This window comes from Coffea arabica, chromosome 1c (assembly GCF_036785885.1).
Source record: "Coffea arabica cultivar ET-39 chromosome 1c, Coffea Arabica ET-39 HiFi, whole genome shotgun sequence".
NCBI lineage: Eukaryota > Viridiplantae > Streptophyta > Magnoliopsida > Gentianales > Rubiaceae > Coffea > Coffea arabica.
The window spans coordinates 13,346,194-13,368,263 of record NC_092310.1 but is presented as its reverse complement, the minus strand read 5'-3'; the positions used below and the strand labels follow the sequence as shown (position 1 = coordinate 13,368,263).

The window sequence follows — 22,070 nt, the reverse complement described above, 5'->3', positions numbered from 1 at the left end:
TTTCGGTTTTGGGAGGCTTTTATTTGTGCTTTTGCATTCTCGATTCGTTGGACTTTCTCAAGGGCCTCCGTAAACGTATTCACTTGAACCGCCGCTAGTGCTTCTTGAATTTCTAGATTCAATCCCTGTATAAATCGTCTTACCCTTCTCGGTTCCGTGGCCACTAATTCGGAAGCAAACTTGGATAGTTTGGTGAATTTTGTTTTATATTCGGCCACACTTTGGGTTCCCCGGCGTAGTCCAATAAACCCATCCTCCCTCCTTTCTTGGACTAAAGGTGGGAGATACTTTTCATTAAATTCCCTTAGGAAGTTAGCCCATGTCCATACAGATTGTTCCCTTTCCCACTTTGCCTTAATCACGTTCCACCATGCTCGGGCCGGTCCTTCAAATTGAAATACCGCAAAGTTCACTTGCCTTTGTTCGGTATAGTTCAAAACTGCAAAAATGTTGATCATGGCCTCCAGCCACTGTTCGGCTAGCAAACTTGGATAGTTTGGTGAATTTTGTTTTATATTCGGCCACACTTTGGGTTCCCCGGCGTAGTCCAATAAACCCATCCTCCCTCCTTTCTTGGACTAAAGGTGGGAGATACTTTTCATTAAATTCCCTTAGGAAGTTAGCCCATGTCCATACAGATTGTTCCCTTTCCCACTTTGCCTTAATCACGTTCCACCATGCTCGGGCCGGTCCTTCAAATTGAAATACCGCAAAGTTCACTTGCCTTTGTTCGGTATAGTTCAAAACTGCAAAAATGTTGATCATGGCCTCCAGCCACTGTTCGGCTACATCCGGATCAGACCCTCCAAGGAATTTCGGAGGAGCAAACTTCTGAAATCTCTCAAGAGCCCGATCTTCTCCTATTTCAGGATTCGGAGGTTGATTCACAGGTATTTGACCTTGTTGGTCCACCAGCCTTGCTAAAATGTTTGTCATTTGTTGAATTGCCGTCGCCATTTGGTCCCCGACTTCAACCCTTGGTCCTTGCTCTTGTGCAGCTGTTGTTTCCCTTTGTTCTCTTGGCTCTTGAGTTCGTTTATTCCCACGGCCACGTCCACGTCCACGACTACGTCTCCCGTCCATATATATGTTTTCCCTCTCTCTTTTCTTTTCTTTTCTCCCCAAAAAGGTAATTGAGTGAATAAACACAGTAAATTGACTAAAATAACAAATTCCAACATACCAAATACACAAATAAACATATATGCACATAACACACCATATATCAAGAAGACAGATGATCAAATACACAAAGGCATATCAAATTAGACAGATAATCATATGCACAAATACACCAACTAACATCATGTAATAATAATATAAGGACAAATCAAAAGAAAAGGCGATATCGTCCTAGTTTCAGTTGAATAACCCCGTCCGGTCTCTCACGTCACGTACTATCCAAACTAGATATCCATTGACCTCTTGTGCTCATTCTAGCCAGACAAAGCCTGTTCATGTTCGCAAAATGCAATTTTCAAGTACTTAATGCCACATCAACTTTGGAGTACTCAGGTACAAGAATCCGAAATAAGACAATTCACATTTTGAGCTGGCCAGTCCCAAGAGTAAACTATCTACAATCGAAATTCCTACCCGACGTACCTATTTATGATCCTTAGATACTACGGGAAAGATTTAGGGCCTATAACATTCGTAATTCATAACTTATGCTCGAACGAGTACTTAATCCTTCATACCTATTCACCACTCAATCCAGGCTCACTCCGCGCAGAAACCACGCGAAGCAGGCTCTGATACCAACTATGACGGCCCCACCTCCCCCTAAGGTGAACCAAAGGGTTTGGCGGATCGCCTGCCCAACTCTCGACGGGATTCAGTCGTTCACTACAGTCCTCAAATAAAATCGAAATAAAACACAGGAATAAATATAACGACAATCCAAAACTTAACGCAAAACTTATGTACATTAGAGTACAAACATCGAATATACAAAAGTTCTCAATTCTTCATACATCCAACCCGTGTCAAGCACTAGGGCGAGAACCACTACAAAAGAAAACCAAGAAACTAGTCTAAACTAGTCTATCCAAAACTCCTGTTTTGGCTCGCCTTTCCTGTTAAGGAAAACAAAACTAAAGGGATGAGCTAAAAGCTCAATGATGTTCCGAACACATAACCAAACAATCAATCCAATACATTAAACATAGAGTATCAATAATTCAAGAAACATTTATAATGGAAAGCGATAATAACACATTCATTAAAAGGATACGGGCTCACAGGGAGCCATGCTTTCGTTCGTTCATTCGTTCTCCTGATATTTTCCCTTATTCCTCCAATTGTTTGAAAATGCATTTTTGTAAGTAAAACCCTCGTTCGTTCGTTCGTTTCATTTCATTCACCCCCTCCTGGACGTTGGCCAGGCTCCACCAACTTACAAGGTAATAATCGAGTATACCAACGTTCACACCCAGGGTCACCATATCGCCCGACCGAGTCCGCTTCTGGCTCGAGTCGATCTGTAACAAAGGGCAGGGCCCAATTCAGCCAAACGGCTTACATTCATGCGCAACTAGTATTTAATCATTTAATCATTGAAAATTTCACATTTATTTAGGTCGAGTGCGATAAAGTACACACTCGCCTAAAAAACTCGTTTTAACAATCATTGAAAGCACTTAACACATTATCAATCAATAATAACAAGCTAATAAGTCAAGGAAATATAACAAACAAGGAACACTCACCTATATACGCAAAACAACGTGCAAAATATCCTTCCGGATATTATCTTTAATCACCAAGAAAACCTAAAATTAAACAAGAAAGAATATTACAGCTCATCTAACACAAACAATTAGGTAAAATCAAAGAACTCGACAATTGATGAGTAGAACGTATAAAAGACTTTAAAGTGAAACGAGGACATTTGGACCCGTGGACAAAAATAACTAGGGTTTCATAGTTGAAACGTAAAACCCAACTCAAAAGGGTTATAAAATTTTTCAATAGAAACACTTGAACCAAAGACAAGTCGGAATCCAACTAGATAGGCTAAGAAATACTGTTTTCGGGATTGTTTATATGGTTCAAAATCATCTCATATTCAAGTGGATATTATAGACTAAATGTCTTAATGAAATTCATGTAAAAGAGAGGACAAAATACCCAAGAAAACCCTAAACCACTCCTTTTTATTTGGTAAGCGTAAGTAAACATTTGGAGTTTCCAATTGAAGAAGGATCATGTTTTAAGATGGAAAACGGTCATCGTATTTGCCAAACGAAAATATACAAATTCAAATAGAAACTTAGCCCTCGAGCGAAAATTTGGGCAGCATGCCCTTTGTATTTACTTATTTTTCCAGCCATTTATGGCTTCGTTGTTTTCCTCAATCAATCCCAAAGTCACACACAATATCATCTCATTTCAATAGCCATTCCATAGGCTCAAAGTCATATAAGTACAAAAATCAAGTTAACAACATGTTCGGAAATGAAGTTTAACAAAAGACAGATTTGACGGGTTTTGCGTAACGGAGACATCCGAAGCTACGCTTATCCGATTGGGATGTAATTTATATTGTTTCGAAGCTAAGACAGAGGGCTACAATTTTGATGAAGACCACTTAGTCCAAATTCCAGTGTAACCTAGTCAAATTCCTAATTCCCAGAACCAAGTTCCAACTAATTGGCTAATTGACCGTACTACCTTTAAATGGCCATATCGCAGGCTACCAAAGTCCGTTTAAGCCGTTCTTAGAGGCGTTGAAAAGCTAAGACAAAGACCTACAACTTTCATGAAGACTACTCAGTCCCGTTCTCAACCTAACTAAGTAAAATTTATCAAAACAACTCCAGATTTTCCAGTTCGGAATTCACTGCGGAAATCAACTACCAGTCCTGCTTTATTCACTCATATCTCAGCACACACAACTCCAATTCAGGTAATTCCAAAGCCATTTGAAAGTAAGATACAAGGATATAATTCTTAAGAAGACATTATCAACCAATTCGGTAATATTCCTGGTCAAACTAACCACTTACAGAGGCTGATTTTCATTTTCTGACAGAAACAGGCCAGCAGGGGTATTTCGGTCTTTTCATAGGTTACGTTGCTCCGATTGAGTTAAAATTTTGTAGGCAACTATAAAACATAATTCTCTATAACTTTTATGTTTTGTGCTAAAGCTAGTTCGGCCTCTAACAAGGTGAAATAGAACCGGGCAGAAGCAGGGCAGGTTATCATCCAAGCTGGAATTCATGCATTCAAGTGCTAATCTTCCACAAAACAACATCTAAAGCAACTAAAAACCACTAATAAGCAATTAATTGAAGTAAAGAGGATGTTCTTAACAAAATACCTCTAAACCACAAGAAAGGTAGGAGCTTAATCTTTCCTCCTCCAAAACAACTCCACCAACACCTTTAAGCTTCCCTAATGATCACTTGTATGGTATGGTTTGTGATTTGGTTGGTTGAAACTCAAGATTTGAGCAAATTTGGAAGCTAGAAATTGAAGAGTTCTCTCTTGTTTTCGTCCTCAAGAGGTTCAGCCAAGACACAAGAAAATGAGAGAAAATTGAGTCAAAATTGATTTTAGGAAAGTTAAGAAGGTCTTGGTCAAATCCAACATCCAATGGGTTTGTGACACTTGGCACCTTGCTTGTTTAAGCTTATCTCTTTGTCTCTCTAATACTAATCCATATAGGTAACTTCTAATTATCTCTTAGTACCTTGTAAAATAATATCACTTAACCAAACTCCAACAAGTTGTCAAAAATATATCGCATTTACCGCACTAGTGGGTCCCACGTCAATAATACACTTCAATTTAACGTACACTAACTCATATTAGGAAGATGATTTTAAAATTGTACTTACTTGTAAAAATGCATAGAAAATTCAATATTTCCAAGGAAAGTATAAAATATAATCAAAGAAATAAAATAATGCTGAGAAAATATGAAAATTTTTGGGTCCTCACAAGACGCCTAGTTTAGGTGGTAAGAGAAGTGAGAGATCGGACGGAGAATATTTTAATCGAGTGTGGAATGCTTGTGGCTGAGGTAGTACTAGTAAATGTAGTTGAGGAGGGTCAAGGGAATGTATTTGAGCCTGAGGAAGAGCAACCTGCGCCTGAGGGAGAAGTAGAATCAGCTGGTTTAGTGATGACCTGAGCTAGAAACATAAGACCTTGAGATTGTAGGACGTGAGTTAGGGTGGTTAGGATGACATGTCGTTATTTTCTTGTTTTCCCACTGTATTGCCATTGTATGTATTTTACTCGTGACATATCAATACTAATATGTATAGTACTTGCTTTTGTCTTATGCATTTGATTTTGATCAGGTTGATATGTACAGTACCTTTGTAACTTGATGTATGAACTTGGTGTGTTATAAATATACTAAGCATGTTTCCTTATCTTTGACTTTGTGGTTTGAAAATGTTTTTGTCTTGCGATTTATTTTGTTTATGTACTATATAGCCTAATTTGACAAAAAAAAAAAGAGCAGGGTATGGAGGGAAGGCGGAGTTGTGGACATGGGGCTAGACAATTGCAAGAACCAAGGAATGAAAGAGAAGCAGCGACCGAGCAAGATCGTGGACCGATGATCAAAGTAGGGAACTAGGTAGCGACGTCAATACAACAAATGACCAATATCTTAGCACCATTGGTAGAGCAACAAGGCCAAACTCCAGTGAATCAGTCTAGAAACCCTGAGATAGGAGAGGATAGGGCCCTAAAGCGTTTTCAAAAGTTTTTTCCACCAAAGTTTCTTGAAGGGCCTGATCCGGAGACAGCTGAGCATTGGTTAGAGATGATGATTAGTATCTTTGCAGTTTTGAACTACAAGGAAGAAAGGTAGGTGAATTTTGCTGTATTTCAATTTGAAGGACCAGCCCAGACATAATGGAATGTTATTAGGGTAAAGTGGGAGAGAGAACGGACTACATGGATTTGAGTAAATTTTATAAGGGAATTTAATGAGAAATACCTCCTACCTTTGGTCCAAGAGAAGAGAGAGGACGATTTTATTACGTTACGGCAGGTAACCCTGAGTGTGGCTGAGTATGAAACACAATTCACTAAACTATCCAAATTTGCTCCTGAATTGGTGGTTACGGAGCAGAGGAGAGTGAGACGGTTTGTACAAGGATTGAATTTGGAGGTTCAAGAGGATTTAGCGATGGTTCAAGTTAATGCCTTTACGGAAGCTTTTGAGAAAGCCCAAAGGATTGAGAATGCAAAAGTACAGGTAAAAATTTTCCAAACATGGAAAAGGGGTATGCTAAGCAGTAGTCTAAAGAATCTAGAAACAACGTATCACTTTCCAAATTTGGACGAGAGAACCAATCACCTTACCCACCATGGACTCTAGGATCACTAGAAGAAGATTCTACAAGAGGAAGTCAAATAGAAAAAGGGCAGCAAGAGGGAATTCCTCGAGAAGGCCAAAGAGCGGTTCCTCGCTTAGCTTGTGGATACCGTGGAAAGACAAATCGCACTGAAGATAACTGTTGGGTGAAGTGGCGAAAATGCTTGGTTTATGGGAGCACCGACCATCAAATTAGCAACTGCCTGAGGAAGCAGCAATGAGGGAATATTGCCCAACAAGTGGATAGAACTACCCCTAGACAAGTTAATGAAAAAGAGAACAGACTAAGAGTGTCAACACGAGTATACACCATAGACAAGCAATAGGCTTCAATATCATCTGAAGCGATGGAAGGTAAAAATTTTGAGGACAAAATTTTCTCAAGGAGAAGAGAGTGTGAGAACCCGAAATTTTTTTTTTATATTTTCTCTTCTTTTTGAAAAACATTTAATTTATATTTTCTTTTATTTTACTTTGCTTGCTTTAATTTCATGGTGATTTTATTGGTTGAGTCAAGATTTTTATCATTTTCTTTTTTATATTTTAGTACATGTTAAGTTTTGTAGAGTATTAAGGTAGTGTGACCGACTAATGAACGTGGTACTAGAGGGAGTATGTAATTAGAAGTGTTAAGAGTGTATTAGAGAAACACAAGATAGATTGATTATTAGAAATATAAGAGAGACAAAGAGATAGAAATGAAACCATAAGCTGCCACTTATTAACCATCAAACCAATCTTTGACCAAGACTATTCTTAGTCTTTATCTTGTAAAATTGAACACAAACCCCCTCATTTTTCCTCCTTGTTGGCCGATATATTGAGAGAGAAAGGGAGAGAAAAGGAACCAACTTCTAGCCTTGATATCTTGCTCAATCCATGAGAAATCCAAACACCAATCATAATCCACACAGATTAATCTTGCATTAAGTTTGGAGGGAAGATTTTGATGGAGTTACTTGAGAAAGAAAGCTCTTGTCTTGCAACTTATCTTGGAGTTTTGAGGTATTATACTAAGAACCTCTCCTTTTCCTTCTTATTTTGTTGTTTAAGCAACATATGACTTGATTATGATGGATTTTATGGAAGATTTCATGATTTTGCTTACTAGGTTGCAATTTTCAGTTTTAGAATGTGTTGGATAGCTTTGATATGAGGTTGGATGAACTTTTTAGCTTTGAGATAAGGTTTTCTAGCTTCTATGTATGATTTTCTAGCTTTAGTGGCTAATTTCCAGCTTTGTATGTTATTTTCAACCCTTGAAATGCCATTTTCAACTTTGCTTTGCCCTTTTAGTCTTGACTTGGGAAATTCCAGCTTTGGTATGAACTTTTAGCTTCAATATAGGATTTTTCAACATTAGTTACAATTTCCAGCTTTGAAATGAAAATTTCAGCTTTAGTGTAAGTGACTTGGAACTTGATATATATGTTCAAAGTTGATAGTTTTGTGGCATAGTGTATGCACCATTTGTCCCCTACAATATGTGGCCTTGATTGAGATTCATTTACTATGAAACTAGGATTTGAATTGGGTGGTTAACTTGAAGAAACATGGGGACATATTGCTAGATTTTCTCCTTGTTGGTCAAGTGAGGGTTGAGGTGTGAAGTGTTAAATGTAATATTTTTGTACTTTACCTACTTGACTGCTTGTTTGGGAACCTCACTGGACTTTTAGTTCATTCCTTTAGTTTTATTTTCCTTACAGGAGTGGAGGCCAGAGCAAAAAATACTTTAGTTTTATTCTCCAAAGTACAAGTACATGAAGATTATACACAAATAAAAAGTATTTTTGTACTTTTGTAGATGAAAAGTATTTTGGAGATTTGGTAATGAAATCCTATATTTCACTTTTGCGTTGTAAATTAAGTTGGAATTCTTGGATTAATGGAACTTTTTTTGTTAATCTGGAAGCGTGAAAGACTATTTCAAAAATGTAAATGAGTGAGTCCTGACGAGAGTTAGGCAGACAGTTCGCCAAACCCTTGGGTTCGTTCTAAGAGGATATGGGTCGTTACAAAATCCATTGACAAGTCTTCTTAAATCATTTTCAGGATAGGCAAAGAGGTATACAAACCCGTGTTCTAAGTTTGACCTTTTGTTGTCTGACATGTATAACATTTTCAAACAAAATGTTGGACGTCCTTCTTCAATTGTGGCCAGTAGTACTTCTCTTCCAAGCTAGAGGTGGTTTTATCAACCCTTAAATTTCCACTAAGGCCATCGCTATTCAAATCCTTGATTAACAATTTATGCAAAGAAATTTGGGGAATACACAAGTGATTACCTTGAAAAAATAGCTGCCAAAGATGTGAAAGTCGTCTCTAGGACTCTTTTCTTTGCATGCTATCCAAATATCTTTAAATCATTATCATTTACTTACACCTTCTTTAGCACCTGGAACCCATTCACCTCGTGACTCAAAGTCACCAATATAGTTGCCTGACAACTCAATGCGTCAGCCATCTTGTTCTACTGCCTAAACTTATACTTTAGGATGAAAGGAAATTGCTATAGATATGAAATCCAATAAGCATGCATCTTACTAACAGTCTTCTAGCTATTCAAATACTTTAATGCCTAATGGTTAGTATACAAGACGAAATGATTCTGAATCAAATAATGCTGACTCTAGCTTCAATGCTCGGACTACTGCATAAAATTCTTGGTCATAAGTAGACCATTTTCGTCGCGCCTCACTATGTTTCTCATAAAAGTAAACTACTGACCTTCCTTCCTGGGACAAGGCTACACCAATTTCCAAGCCATAAGCATCACATTCGACCACAAATAATTTATCAAAGTTGGGCAACATTAAGACTGGCAATGATAGCTTCTCTTTTATCAAGTTGAAACTTTTTTCCTTTTCTAGCCCCCACTAGAATTTTTCCTTCTTCAAATTGTTAGTCAAGGGAGTCATAATACTAATATTGAAGTTGCATACGAACCTCCTATGGAAAGTAGTTAGGCCATGAAAACTCCTAATGTCTTTGACAGATTTGGGAGTTGGCTAATCGTGAATGGCCTTCACTTTCTCTTCATCCATCTGTGTTCCATCTTCACTAAAAACAAAGCCTAAAAAGATGATGCTCTTGACCATGAAGTAACACTTCTTTATGTTAATATAGAGTTTATTGTCCTGCAATACAATCAAAACCTGATAAGAATGCTCTATGTGCTTCTTCTCATTAGCATTATATATTAATATGACATCAACATGTATTAAATTTCAAATTTCCTAATAAATGAATTAAGTACCTCATTCATCAATCTCATAAAAATACTAGGGGCATTTAAAAGACCAAATAGTATAACTAATTGCTCATAGAGACCATCCTTGGTCTTAAGTTCCATCTTCTGGTTATTTTCGGGGTGAATATGAATATGATGATAGCCTGTGACGCCCCCACTTCTCCCTAAGGCGTACCAAAGGATATCCGCGGAACGCCTGCCTAGCTCTCGCCAGGACTCAAGTAATAAACGTTCAAGCTTAAAGCGATACTAGATACCACAATCAAATTAGTGCAAATACATATAGTGCGGAAACGTTCATGCTTAACAATATCCATACAGTTCTCAGGGTCACATCACAAGGTACCTATCAGCTTGCCACCCGCACGTCGTGCGTTCATAATACAACTTAAATTCCAAAATATACACCCCATATATCCGAATGATACATTAAACTTCCAAAAGTACAATCATAAAGGGGTCGAGCCAAAATACACTTGAAACCCTAAAACACAATATATCTAAAAGGAGATTTCTCCGCGTTAACTCCATTTCCAGTCCTGTTAAGGAAAACAAATCTACAGGGTGAGCAAAACGCTCGTGAGGCCAAGGACACACATGCAAGCACATTGTTCAAATATCAATCTCAACTTTATTAAATAAAACCGTGATATTTCAATAAAGTACCATTTGAGCAGGAAAAATAATCAGAAACAATTCAAGGATATAGTAGCTCTCAGGAGCTAAGTTCCACTCGCTCTGCCGTTGTCATTCGTATACCTTCCCACATTGACCCTCCTGTCAACCGGGTCGGTATTTCCATTTCCGTAGATCACCACTTACTTCCCTCCGTCCACCGTACACCCCAAGGGCCCACAATGTCCATTATTGGGCGATACTCAACGAGTATGCCAAGCAAGACCTCTTATTAGGTCGAGCTTATAATCTCATGGCTCGCCCAAGTTCCCGACCAAGCCCATTGCCGGCTCGAGTTCAAGGTCGGCCTATGAGTTTGGGCGTCCCCCATTCATTTGAAAGTCGAGGAGGTTCACTCCAACGACATATGTAACCATTACATAGCATTGCATTTCATTCATTCATTCAATACATTTCATTCATTCATTTGAAATCAGGACGGATGCGATAAAGTACACATCCGCCCTTATTTTTAAAATCTCTAATAATTACCACAATTAAGCAAGTATCAAAGATTCACACACTTGACACTCACCGAGCTAATCAATAAAGATTATTCGCTGGAGTTCAAGTGTCCACGGTGAGATCCTCTTGAAGGTCTCCTTGTGTGCCTGGCAGTTAATGGTGGATAATTACTCAAGTATCTCAATTATCAAGTAAGATTGTACATTAGTACAATCTAAGGAATATTTCACAAAAATGAACCTCAATTACTGGTAAATCGAGGTTCAACTTGCGTTTTATTAAGTACAATTTTAAGTGAGTTTTTATCATGAAAATCGAGGGCAAAACGTTTGAATATTACTAAGAGAATTAAGAGTTTTTGGAAAACTCCTTTGCCTTGAAATTTGAAAAATTCAGTTTTGTTATGAATCTTTGAAAAATCGTAACTCACTCGGTACAAGTCGAGAATTGAAAAACTTTATACCGTTGGAAACCTCTTAGAAAGTACTATAAGTTCCTAGAAGACACTTTTCCATGAATCGAAGTGGAAAGTGCTAAAAAATGAGCTTGAAGGTACAGAATTGGTTCACAAGGCAGAATGAAGTTGGATTTTGGCCAACTTTGAAAATTCGGCACGATTCGTACGTTGCAAACCAGCCTCTGAAATTTGTCACTCAAGTAGTGTTGCAAGTGAATTTTATAACAAAACAAGCGGATCAAGAATCGGAGTTTCGAGTACCGAGATACGGTAGCTCAAAGTTAGGCAAATTCAAGACTGGAGAAGAATTTCCAGATTTGAACCTCCAACACTAGAAATTTAATTAGGTATCGAAACGAACTTGGATTGATACCAAAATTGGCAGTATTTCGATACTATATGGAAGGTATCTCTATGTCAAATTTCAGGGGAAAATACCCTCGGGAAGGTGGTGAACTAATCACCCAAAGTTCCGGAAATTTCCTAAGGCAATCTGCCTTTTGACTTTCATTTTCCAAATTCAAATCGTTTAACCAAGAAAGCTATCCAACCATGGTTCATTTGTGAAATAAAGGTCTAAGATACAACCATGATACCTTTGGTAATGGTTTAGCATCAAAATTTCAATTAATAAGATTACTCACGGGTTTTTGTCCGAAACCAGTCCAAATAATACGTTTTTCCAAAACAGGGCAGTCCTCTTATTTTGGTCACAACTCAGTCAATTTAGCTTGGAATTGAGCGTGATTTATGGCGTTGGAAAATACATTCATAGGACTAAAAGTTCACAGAAGAAATCATTCCAAAATTTGGCAAGCAACCAGCTCGAAATTGAGCCTCAAGTTGCTGCCTCTACAGACCATTCCAGCAGTTCCGAGAAACAGGACAGTGATCTTAAAACGTTTGGTCCGGCTCACTCACAAAGAATCAGAACATGCATTTTATCTCAAATTAAAGCCTGGGATGTCTAGTTTCAAACGCCATTGACGGCACATGATTTCGACATCCGAGGACAGAGTTATAGTCGAAATACCACAGCTGGTCTGAGCCATACGGGAACAGTTTCCAGATTTGCTAGTTTCCCAAAAAAAATTCATTTGCCCAACCAAACCTTATTATTTTTCAATGAAACTTTTCACACATCTAATATAACATATAAGCATCAGGTTCATGCCAATAATTCACCAAAAATTGGCCTTATAGTGGCCGAACAAAACAGGGGTATTTTCGGAAATTTTTGCTTCTTGCACCCAATGAAGTTTCTATCAATTACCCACCACTAATCCATCATTTTAACCACTAAACCAACAATATAACCACCATCAATCATCAAATCAGCAACAACCCAAGTGTGGGAATCCATAGAGCCCACTTTTCAAATTTTACACCAATGTCAAGACACCCATACACATGCAATAGCTTAAAGATGCATTTCTACCATCATAATCCAAGTTTAAGGTGTAGGATGATGTTATACCTCCTTGGTGTCTTAAACCAGAAATTTTCGGTCCTCTAGTGCTCCAAGAAACCGTGAAAAACTCCTCCTTTTGCTAGCTAGATGAACTCTCCAAGCAACAAGCTAAGTGTAGTTCAAATTTGGTGTGAATCTATGAAGGTTTTGTGCAAGAATTGAAGATGAAAATGGCAACTTTGTGTTGTGTTTTTGCTGCAGAGAATTCGGCCAAGAGAGAGACTAAGAGAGAGAGTGTTTGGTCCAAATTTAGCTTCTTAAGGAAGACACAATGTGTGGTGCAAATTATCCCCAAAGTCAACTCTCATTAAGGCTCGTTTGGCACGTTTTAGGCTCGATTTTCTCGCGCGTTTGGTTCACTAGTGCACTAAGCCTCTAATGCATATATATTCATGTAAATATTCTTCACTCTTAATTGTCCCGAAATAAGGGTCTAAAGTCCCTCAAATGAAGTCGCGCGTGTGAAAACGCGTACCGTCAATTTTAACGCTATAACGCGAAACCTTCGAGAAATTCTTATAACGATTGTACTACTAACTATCACGTGAGTATTTATTCATAATATTACCTATTTTAGAACCACAGTACAAGTTTCCAATATTCCAAACTTATTGTGTTTCTACGCGGTAAAATCTCCAAGCACTATTCACTATTTTTACTAAACGCACTCCAAGAAATTAATTTTTGAAACGAGTCACTTTTAAAATATAACGAAGTTATATTATCATGTATTTAGGTCTAATAAGTCTAGAAAATATTTCTCGTGGCAAAAATCCAATTAAATAATTTATTAAGCCATAAATTTAGGTTTAAATAAAATAATAGTTTTTACGAGTCCTCACATGAGTCGAGTATTAACTCCTCAAATCTCCAATAATTGTATCCATACATCTTTTGGAAAACTATCCACGCGTGAGTAGTATATGCTCACTTAGAACTTATTCACCTTTAATTCTCGATTAACTTTTCTTAATCTGCTATTGTCCGTTCTTAATTTCCCAGGATAATCATACTTTCGAATATAATATCACCTCGAAACACTCGTGTTCACTATTTCTCGCCTAACCAATCCTTCCGAAAATTGAAGTTGTTAACAGGACATTTTAAAAACATAATGAAGACATTATTCCATACGAATGGATTTAAAATGGTCGTAATAAATTATTTGGGGAAAACAGGTGGATAAATACTTAATTAAACCATTAATATTCGATAAAATAAGAAATTTTTCGGGTCTTCACATCCTCCCCTCCTTAACAGAATTTCGTCCTCGAAATTCACACCTGAGGAAATATCATTCCCCTCATGGTTAAGCCTATCAGATCGATCACCAACTTACGTTCTTCCAACTTATGCATGACAGATTCCATTCTTTCGACTAGCAATCAAACCCCCTTTTTTTTTTTTTTTTTTTTAGGCGTTTCAACTTCCGAGTCATAGAGCAACTTAATCGGCCTCATGTCTACCTCATATAGGCAATATCTTAACTTCTTTAAAGCAAATATTGTAGTTATTTACTCCCAATCAGGAGTTGGCTACTTCATCTCGTAATATTTTAACTTCCTAGAGGCATATACAAACACCTTTTCATGTTTTATTAATATACCTTCTAAACCATCCTTTGAGTCATCTGTAAAAAGCACAAGATTACCCCCTACACCTATACACCAATTAACATTCTTCATCTCAAGATTTTTCCTTATATTTAGAACCTCAAATGGTTTGCCAAGTCTTGCACTCTTACAAAAATCCTTGATAAACCAAAGGTAGTATTCGACTAACTCCGAGAATTCCAAATTTCAATATGCTTTTCTGGTCGTTTCCTCTTATACAATCTTTCATTTTAGCTGAGTCAATAATAATTCCTTCCTTAGATACTGTATAACGTAGAAAGATTATTTCTTCCAATCGAACTCACAGTTATTGAACTTAACAAAAGTTGGCGTTCTCTCGAGGTTCGTAAAATTACCATCAAGTGTCTTTCATGACCTTCTCAACACTAGAGTATATCGATATATCATCAATAAATGCCTCCACTGATTTGTCCAAATACGGTTTAACTCCGATACCTTGGGTCCATAAATACTTCTAGTGCATCTGTCAACTCGAAGGGTGTACCGAAAATTTTAGAGTGTCCATGTCTTAATTTGAAAGTGGTATTAACCACATTAGTTCCTAGGGTTCCCAAATGGGTAATATCTCTTCTTTAAATCCAACTTAAATAGGATCACGGCTCCTTACAAATTATTGAATTCTTATCCATGTAAGAAAAATGGTGGTTGCTCTTAATGGTCACATCGCTCCAGACTCCATAATCTATCAATACATAGCTTCTAGCCTTCATTCCAAATACGATATCTAGTCCTTAATCGTTATGCACATTGAATCCATTAATTATTTCCTTTCACTAACTCACATCCACCGATTTTAATATCTCAAATTGGCATTTCAATCATTGAATTCCATTTCAACACTAAGTCCTCACTTCGATCCCGATCTCTAGTCACTATCAAGACCTCAGGTGGTCTATATTCTCAAGAAAAATCTCGATCACATCCAATACCTTTCGTGTCTTATTATAATTCTAAGGGCGTGGAACAGGATTTAAACATACGTGTAGGTCATAAAAACAATTAAAAGCGAAGTAAATTTTCATGAGTCATAAAGATCATAATAATTACATCCAGTTGGAAGAGGTTTATGGACTCCTCTCAAAAAGGAAAGGAGAAACGACAGGATTGTAGCAAAACATGTCAAGTTGCCAGGATACAAAACAACAAAAGACTTTTTCTCTTTTCAAAAGATCACAACCTCCAAAGGTGCTAGCCTAGTCTAGGGTAAAACTACAACCTCTATTCCTCGAGTGAAGTCAAACCATCTCAATCTGTGAAACCTTCACTACTAGGACCCCGTTCATAGCCATTAGTACTAATTACTCCCATCTGGCACTTGATCGCTTTGCGGTGGACCTAGTTGGCTATTGAGTACTTCCTCTTTTTAAAAGTTTTAGGGCAATCTGAAATCCTATGCTTGGTACTACCGCACCCCAGACACTTTCCTTGCTTCATCCAGCACTCGGCCTCAACGTGGTTAACCTTGCCGCAGTATCCACAATGTGCATGAGAAGTGGCGGCTTGGCCAGTTCGAGGCTTTTCTTTGCATTTCTTCTCTAATCCTACATTTTGGCGTAGTAATTCAATTTTCTCTGCATATTCTTGTTTCCACCGTTCTTCCCAGTAGTCAGCTAATTTCCTTTGAAATTCTACCTCGTTTCGAAGAAGGTTCAATTCCTTACGCATTTCTTCCAAAGTTGTCATCTTACCAGTTGGCTTAAGTCAAATGCTAACCTGTCAGGCAAATCGAAGGATCAAAAGAGTAGCCATGCATAATGGAAGTTCGAGCCAGATTACTCTTTCATTCTTTTGTTTATAGGTCACCCCGAAATATAAATCTTAGTTATTCTCTGCCGAACATGGGTGAGTTCTTAAGTCTCCATAAAATTACTACCATTAATTCCAATTACAACCAGATACGGGGACTCTATTCCTTGATATAAAGTTTTTCGTGTCTTACTTCAATCTTCGATATTTGTCTATGAAGTTTGTTCGAAAAGAGATCAAAATCTCGCAGTCCCATTAGTGCCTTATGTATCTTTTCAAATCAATCTTACTGTTTCAAGGTTAGGTCCCCTGTGAAACCTAGATAGACGACCTCCAAGAATCATTTCATTTTCACACCTCTCCTGGTCCTTAGGTTGGCTTATTGGTCCGGAGCTTTGGTACTCAACCAACTGTTCTAGGATATCAGTCGTATGGCCAATAGTAGGAGCTATGTAAGTGTTCTCCTTTATTTCTAGGGTTTCGGTTCAATCCAGCAATCGTTCCCTAACTATCCCCTGGAGCTTGGGGTGGTCTAACCCCCTCGCCCTCAATCCCTTTTTGCTTATTTGGTCACTCGTAACTTTAACAGTCATATAAACATGGTATGAAATGAACGCACCCAAACGAAGTTTGAAAGTGAGACTTTGATCATGCTAAACAAATATGAGAATAAAAGGGAAAACGCTGAGATAATCGTAAATACGTATAACCCCAATCATGGATTTGAAATCATAAAGTAGTAAGGTTAAACATGTCATGAGAAATGTTTAATTGCCTCAAAAGGTAGAAACATATTGAAACAAGATACAAAATACAACGGCCTTTAAGCGAGCGTCACCCTGTCTATCTTTGGCAAAACTATTAAAATAGTTTAAATCGCTAAATTAGTGATTGGCAGAACCCAAAAGTCTTCACTACCTCCCTAGGATCAGTTTCATTTCCAGCACTAGGAGTTTTAGATCTCATGTCCCTTATCAAATATCTTGTCATTCTCCACTCATTCAACCAAGGTAACACACCTAGCCACCGACTCATCCATTCTGTCTTTAATTTCGGCACTAACCTAACAAGTCGGTTCTTAGCTTTTAAAGCTTCTCACTAAGAGCCTTTGTCTCCCTCGCTCCAGAAGTACTTCAACTTCAATTTCAGGAATTCTAGTAGTCTAGGCATCCGCAATTGTCCTCAGTTCTCGATCATCCCTTCGAATCACTCCATTTTCTTCGGATAGCCACTTCAAATGATCGACCACTATTAACACCCCACTATTTGGGCTCGGGCAAGTCCTTTGGAATTCACATGAAGTCCTAGTCCAGTAAATCGGACCATTTCTCCAATGCTCTTTTAGTTCACTCTCTCGATAGTGGACCACCGGAAGGCGCCCCCGAGACAATTTAATATCACCATTACCTTCTGTAGTTTACACTTAAGAGTAAAAGCTTAGGTAGGTCCAGATACACGAAATAAACAAGATTTGATCACTTCATACTATCCCACATGTATCACACCATATCAAGACTCCTTGTCATCCACTAATTCGAACTTAGGTTCTAATTTTTCATTTTCACAAGCAGTCACTTAACTTTCAATCAAATTCCACAGTCCGGCATCCTAAACATTTAAGCCTAGGATACACTACAGAGATCTAAAGCCTAAGCTCTGATACCAACTGTGACGCCCCCACTTCTCCCTAAGGCGCACCAAAGGGTATCCGCGGAACGCCTGCCTAGCTCTCGCCAGGACTCAAGCAATAAACGTTCAAGCTTAAAGCGATACTAGATACCACAATCAAATTAGTGCAAATACATATAGTGCGGAAACGTTCATGCTTAACAATATCCATACAGTTCTCAGGGTCACATCACAAGGTACCTATCAGCTTGCCACCCGCACGTCGTGCGTTCATAATACAACTTAAATTCCAAAATATACACCCCATATATCCGAATGATACATTAAACTTCCAAAAGTACAATCATAAAGGGGTCGAGCCAAAATACACTTGAAACCCTAAAACACAATATATCTAAAAGGAGATTTCTCCGCGTTAACTCCATTTCCAGTCCTGTTAAGGAAAACAAATCTACAGGGTGAGCAAAACGCTCGTGAGGCCAAGGACACACATGCAAGCACATTGTTCAAATAGCAATCTCAACTTTATTAAATAAAACCGTGATATTTCAATAAAGTACCATTTGAGCAGGAAAAGTAATCAGAAACAATTCAAGGATATAGTAGCTCTCAGGAGCTAAGTTCCACTCGCTCTGCCGTTGTCATTCGTATACCTTCCCGCATTGACCCTCCTGTCAACCGGGTCGGTATTTCCATTTCCGTAGATCACCACTTACTTCCCTCCGTCCACCGTACACCCCAAGGGCCCACAAGTCTATTTTTAGGGCGATACTCGACGAGTATGCCAAGCAAGACCTCTTATTAGGTCGAGCTTATAATCTCATGGCTCGCCCAAGTTCCCGACCAAGCCCATTGCCGGCTCGAGTTCAAGGTCGGCCTATGAGTTTGGGCGTCCCCCATTCATTTGAAAGTCGAGGAGGTTCACTCCAACGACATATGTAACCATTACATAGCATTGCATTTCATTCATTCATTCAATACATTTCATTCATTCATTTGAAATCAGGACGGATGCGATAAAGTACACACCCGCCCTTATTTTTAAAATCTCTAATAATTACCACAATTAAGCAAGTATCAAAGATTCACACACTTGACACTCACCGAGCTAATCAATAAAGATTATTCGCTGGAGTTCAAGTGTCCACGGTGAGATCCTCTTGAAGGTCTCCTTGTGTGCCTGGCAGTTAATGGTGGATAATTACTCAAGTATCTCAATTATCAAGTAAGATTGTACATTAGTACAATCTAAGGAATATTTCACAAAAATGAACCTCAATTACTCGTAAATCGAGGTTCAACTTGCGTTTTATTAAGTACAATATTAATTGAGTTTTTATCATGAAAATCGAGGGCAAAACGTTTGAATATTACTAAGAGAATTAAGAGTTTTTGGAAAACTCCTTTGCCTTGAAATTTGAAAAATTCAGTTTTGTTATGAATCTTTGAAAAATCGTAACTCACTCGGTACAAGTCGAGAATTGGAAAACTTTATACCGTTGGAAACCTCTTAGAAAGTACTATAAGTTCCTAGAAGACACTTTTCCATGAATCGAAGTGGAAAGTGCTCAAAAATGAGCTTGAAGGTACAGAATTGGTTCACAAGGCAGAATGAAGTTGGATTTTGGCCAACTTTGAAAATTCGGCACGATTCGCACGTTGCAAACCAGCCTCTGAAATTTGTCACTCAAGTAGTGTTGCAAGTGAAGTTTATAACAAAACAAGCGGATCAAGAATCGGAGTTTCGAGTACCGAGATACGGTAGCTCAAAGTTAGGCAAATTCAAGACTGGAGAAGAATTTCCAGATTTGAACCTCCAACACTAGAAATTTAATTAGGTATCGAAACGAACTTGGATTGATACCAAAATTGGCAGTATTTCGATACTATATGGAAGGTATCTCTCTGTCAAATTTCAGGGAAAAATACCCTCGGGAAGGTGGTGAACTAATCACCCAAAGTTCCGGAAAATTCCTAAGGCAATCTGCCTTTTGACTTTCATTTTCCAAATTCAAATCGTTTAACCAAGAAAGCTATCCAACCATGGTTCATTTGTGAAATAAAGGTCTAAGATACAACCATGATACCTTTGGTAATGGTTTAGCATCAAAATTTCAATTAATAAGATTACTCACGGGTTTTTGTCCGAAACCAGTCCAAATAATACGTTTTTCCAAAACAGGGCAGTCCTCTTATTTTGGTCACAACTCAGTCAATTTAGCTTGGAATTGAGCGTGGTTTATGGCGTTGGAAAATACATTCATAGGACTAAAAGTTCACAGAAGAAATCATTCCAAAATTTGGCAAGCAACCAGCTCGAAATTGAGCCTCAAGTTGCTGCCTCTACAGACCATTCCAGCAGTTCCGAGAAACAGGACAGTGATCTTAAAACGTTTGGTCCGGCTCACTCACAAAGAATCAGAACATGCATTTTATCTCAAATTAAAGCCTGGGATGTCTAGTTTCAAACGCCATTGACGGCACATGATTTCGACATCCGAGGACAGAGTTATAGTCGAAATACCACAGCTGGTCTGAGCCATACGGGAACAGTTTCCAGATTTGCTAGTTTCCCAAAAAAAATTCATTTGCCCAACCAAACCTTATTATTTTTCAATGAAACTTTTCACACATCTAATATAACATATAAGCATCAGGTTCATGCCAATAATTCACCAAAAATTGGCCTTATAGTGGCCGAACAAAACAGGGGTATTTTCGGAAATTTTTGCTTCTTGCACCCAATGAAGTTTCTATCAATTACCCATCACTAATCCATCATTTTAACCACTAAACCAACAATATAACCACCATCAATCATCAAATCAGCAACAACCCAAGTGTGGGAATCCATAGAGCCCACTTTTCAAATTTTACACCAATGTCAAGACACCCATACACATGCAATAGCTTAAAGATGCATTTCTACCATCATAATCCAAGTTTAAGGTGTAGGATGATGTTATACCTCCTTGGTGTCTTAAACCAGAAATTTTCGGTCCTCTAGTGCTCCAAGAATCCGTGAAAAACTCCTCCTTTTGCTAGCTAGATGAACTCTCCAAGCAACAAGCTAAGTGTAGTTCAAATTTGGTGTGAATCTATGAAGGTTTTGTGCAAGAATTGAAGATGAAAATGGCAACTTTGTGTTGTGTTTTTGCTGCAGAGAATTCGGCCAAGAGAGAGACTAAGAGAGAGAGTGTTTGGTCCAAATTTAGCTTCTTAAGGAAGACACAATGTGTGGTGCAAATTATCCCCAAAGTCAACTCTCATTAAGACTCGTTTGGCACATTTTAGGTTCGATTTTCTCGCGCGTTTGGTTCACTAGTGCACTAAGCCTCTAATGCATATATATTCATGTAAATATTCTTCACTGTTAATTGTCCCGAAATAAGGGTCTAAAGTCCCTCAAATGAAGTCACGCGTGTGAAAACGCGTACCGTCAATTTTAACGCTATAACGCGAAACCTTCGAGAAATTCTTATAACGATTGTACTACTAACTATCACGTGAGTATTTATTCATAATATTACCTATTTTAGAACCACAGTACAAGTTTCCAATATTCCAAACTTTTTGTGTTTCTACGCGGTAAAATCTCCAAGCACTATTCACTATTTTTACTAAACACACTCCAAGAAATTAATTTTTGAAACGAGTCACTTTTAAAATATAATGAAGTTATATTATCATGTATTTAGGTCTAATAAGTCTAGAAAATATTTCTCGTGGCAAAAATCCAATTAAATAATTTATTAAGCCATAAATTTAGGTTTAAATAAAATAATAGTTTTTACGAGTCCTCACATGAGTCGAGTATTAACTCCTCAAATCTCCAATAATTGTATCCATACATCTTTTGGAAAACTATCCACGCGTGAGTAGTATATGCTCACTTAAAACTTATTCACCTTTAATTCTCGATTAACTTTTCTTAATCTGCTATTGTCCGTTCTTAATTTCCCAGGATAATCATACTTTCGAATATAATATCACCTCGAAACACTCGTGTTCACTATTTCTCGCCTAACCAATCCTTCCGAAAATTGAAGTTGTTAACAAGACATTTTAAAAACATAATGAAGACATTATTCCATACGAATGGATTTAAAATGGTCGTAATAAATTATTTGGGGAAAACAGGTGGATAAATACTTAATTAAACCATTAATATTCGATAAAATAAGAAATTTTTCGGGTCTTCACAATGACTGATGATGATGTGGATGCAGATGTGCCAGTAGTCCAAGGAGCTCGTGATGATCCAGTGAAGGTTTCAGTTGGTCCAATTACAAGAGCACATGCTAAATGGCTTAATGAGTCATTCCAAGTATTGGTTTGTGCCATTCAAGAGCAAAATGGAACGTATAAACACATAGAAGGAGTTGAATCCATGA

At 37.8% G+C, this 22,070-nt stretch overlaps 2 long non-coding RNA genes across 2 annotated transcripts; both read right to left on the bottom strand.

Moving 5' to 3' along the window:
- Positions 1-9,853: 9,853 nt before the first annotated feature.
- LOC140006334 (uncharacterized) lies at positions 9,854-12,871 on the bottom strand. Its single transcript, XR_011813963.1, has 2 exons — positions 12,674-12,871; positions 9,854-10,138 (listed from the first exon to the last, which is right to left on the bottom strand). It is a non-coding gene; the product is annotated as an uncharacterized lncRNA (long non-coding RNA).
- A 4,953-nt stretch (positions 12,872-17,824) lies between these two features.
- On the bottom strand, positions 17,825-20,839 carry LOC140006331 (uncharacterized). Its single transcript, XR_011813960.1, has 2 exons — positions 20,645-20,839; positions 17,825-18,109 (listed from the first exon to the last, which is right to left on the bottom strand). It is a non-coding gene; the product is annotated as an uncharacterized lncRNA (long non-coding RNA).
- Positions 20,840-22,070: the final 1,231 nt, after the last annotated feature.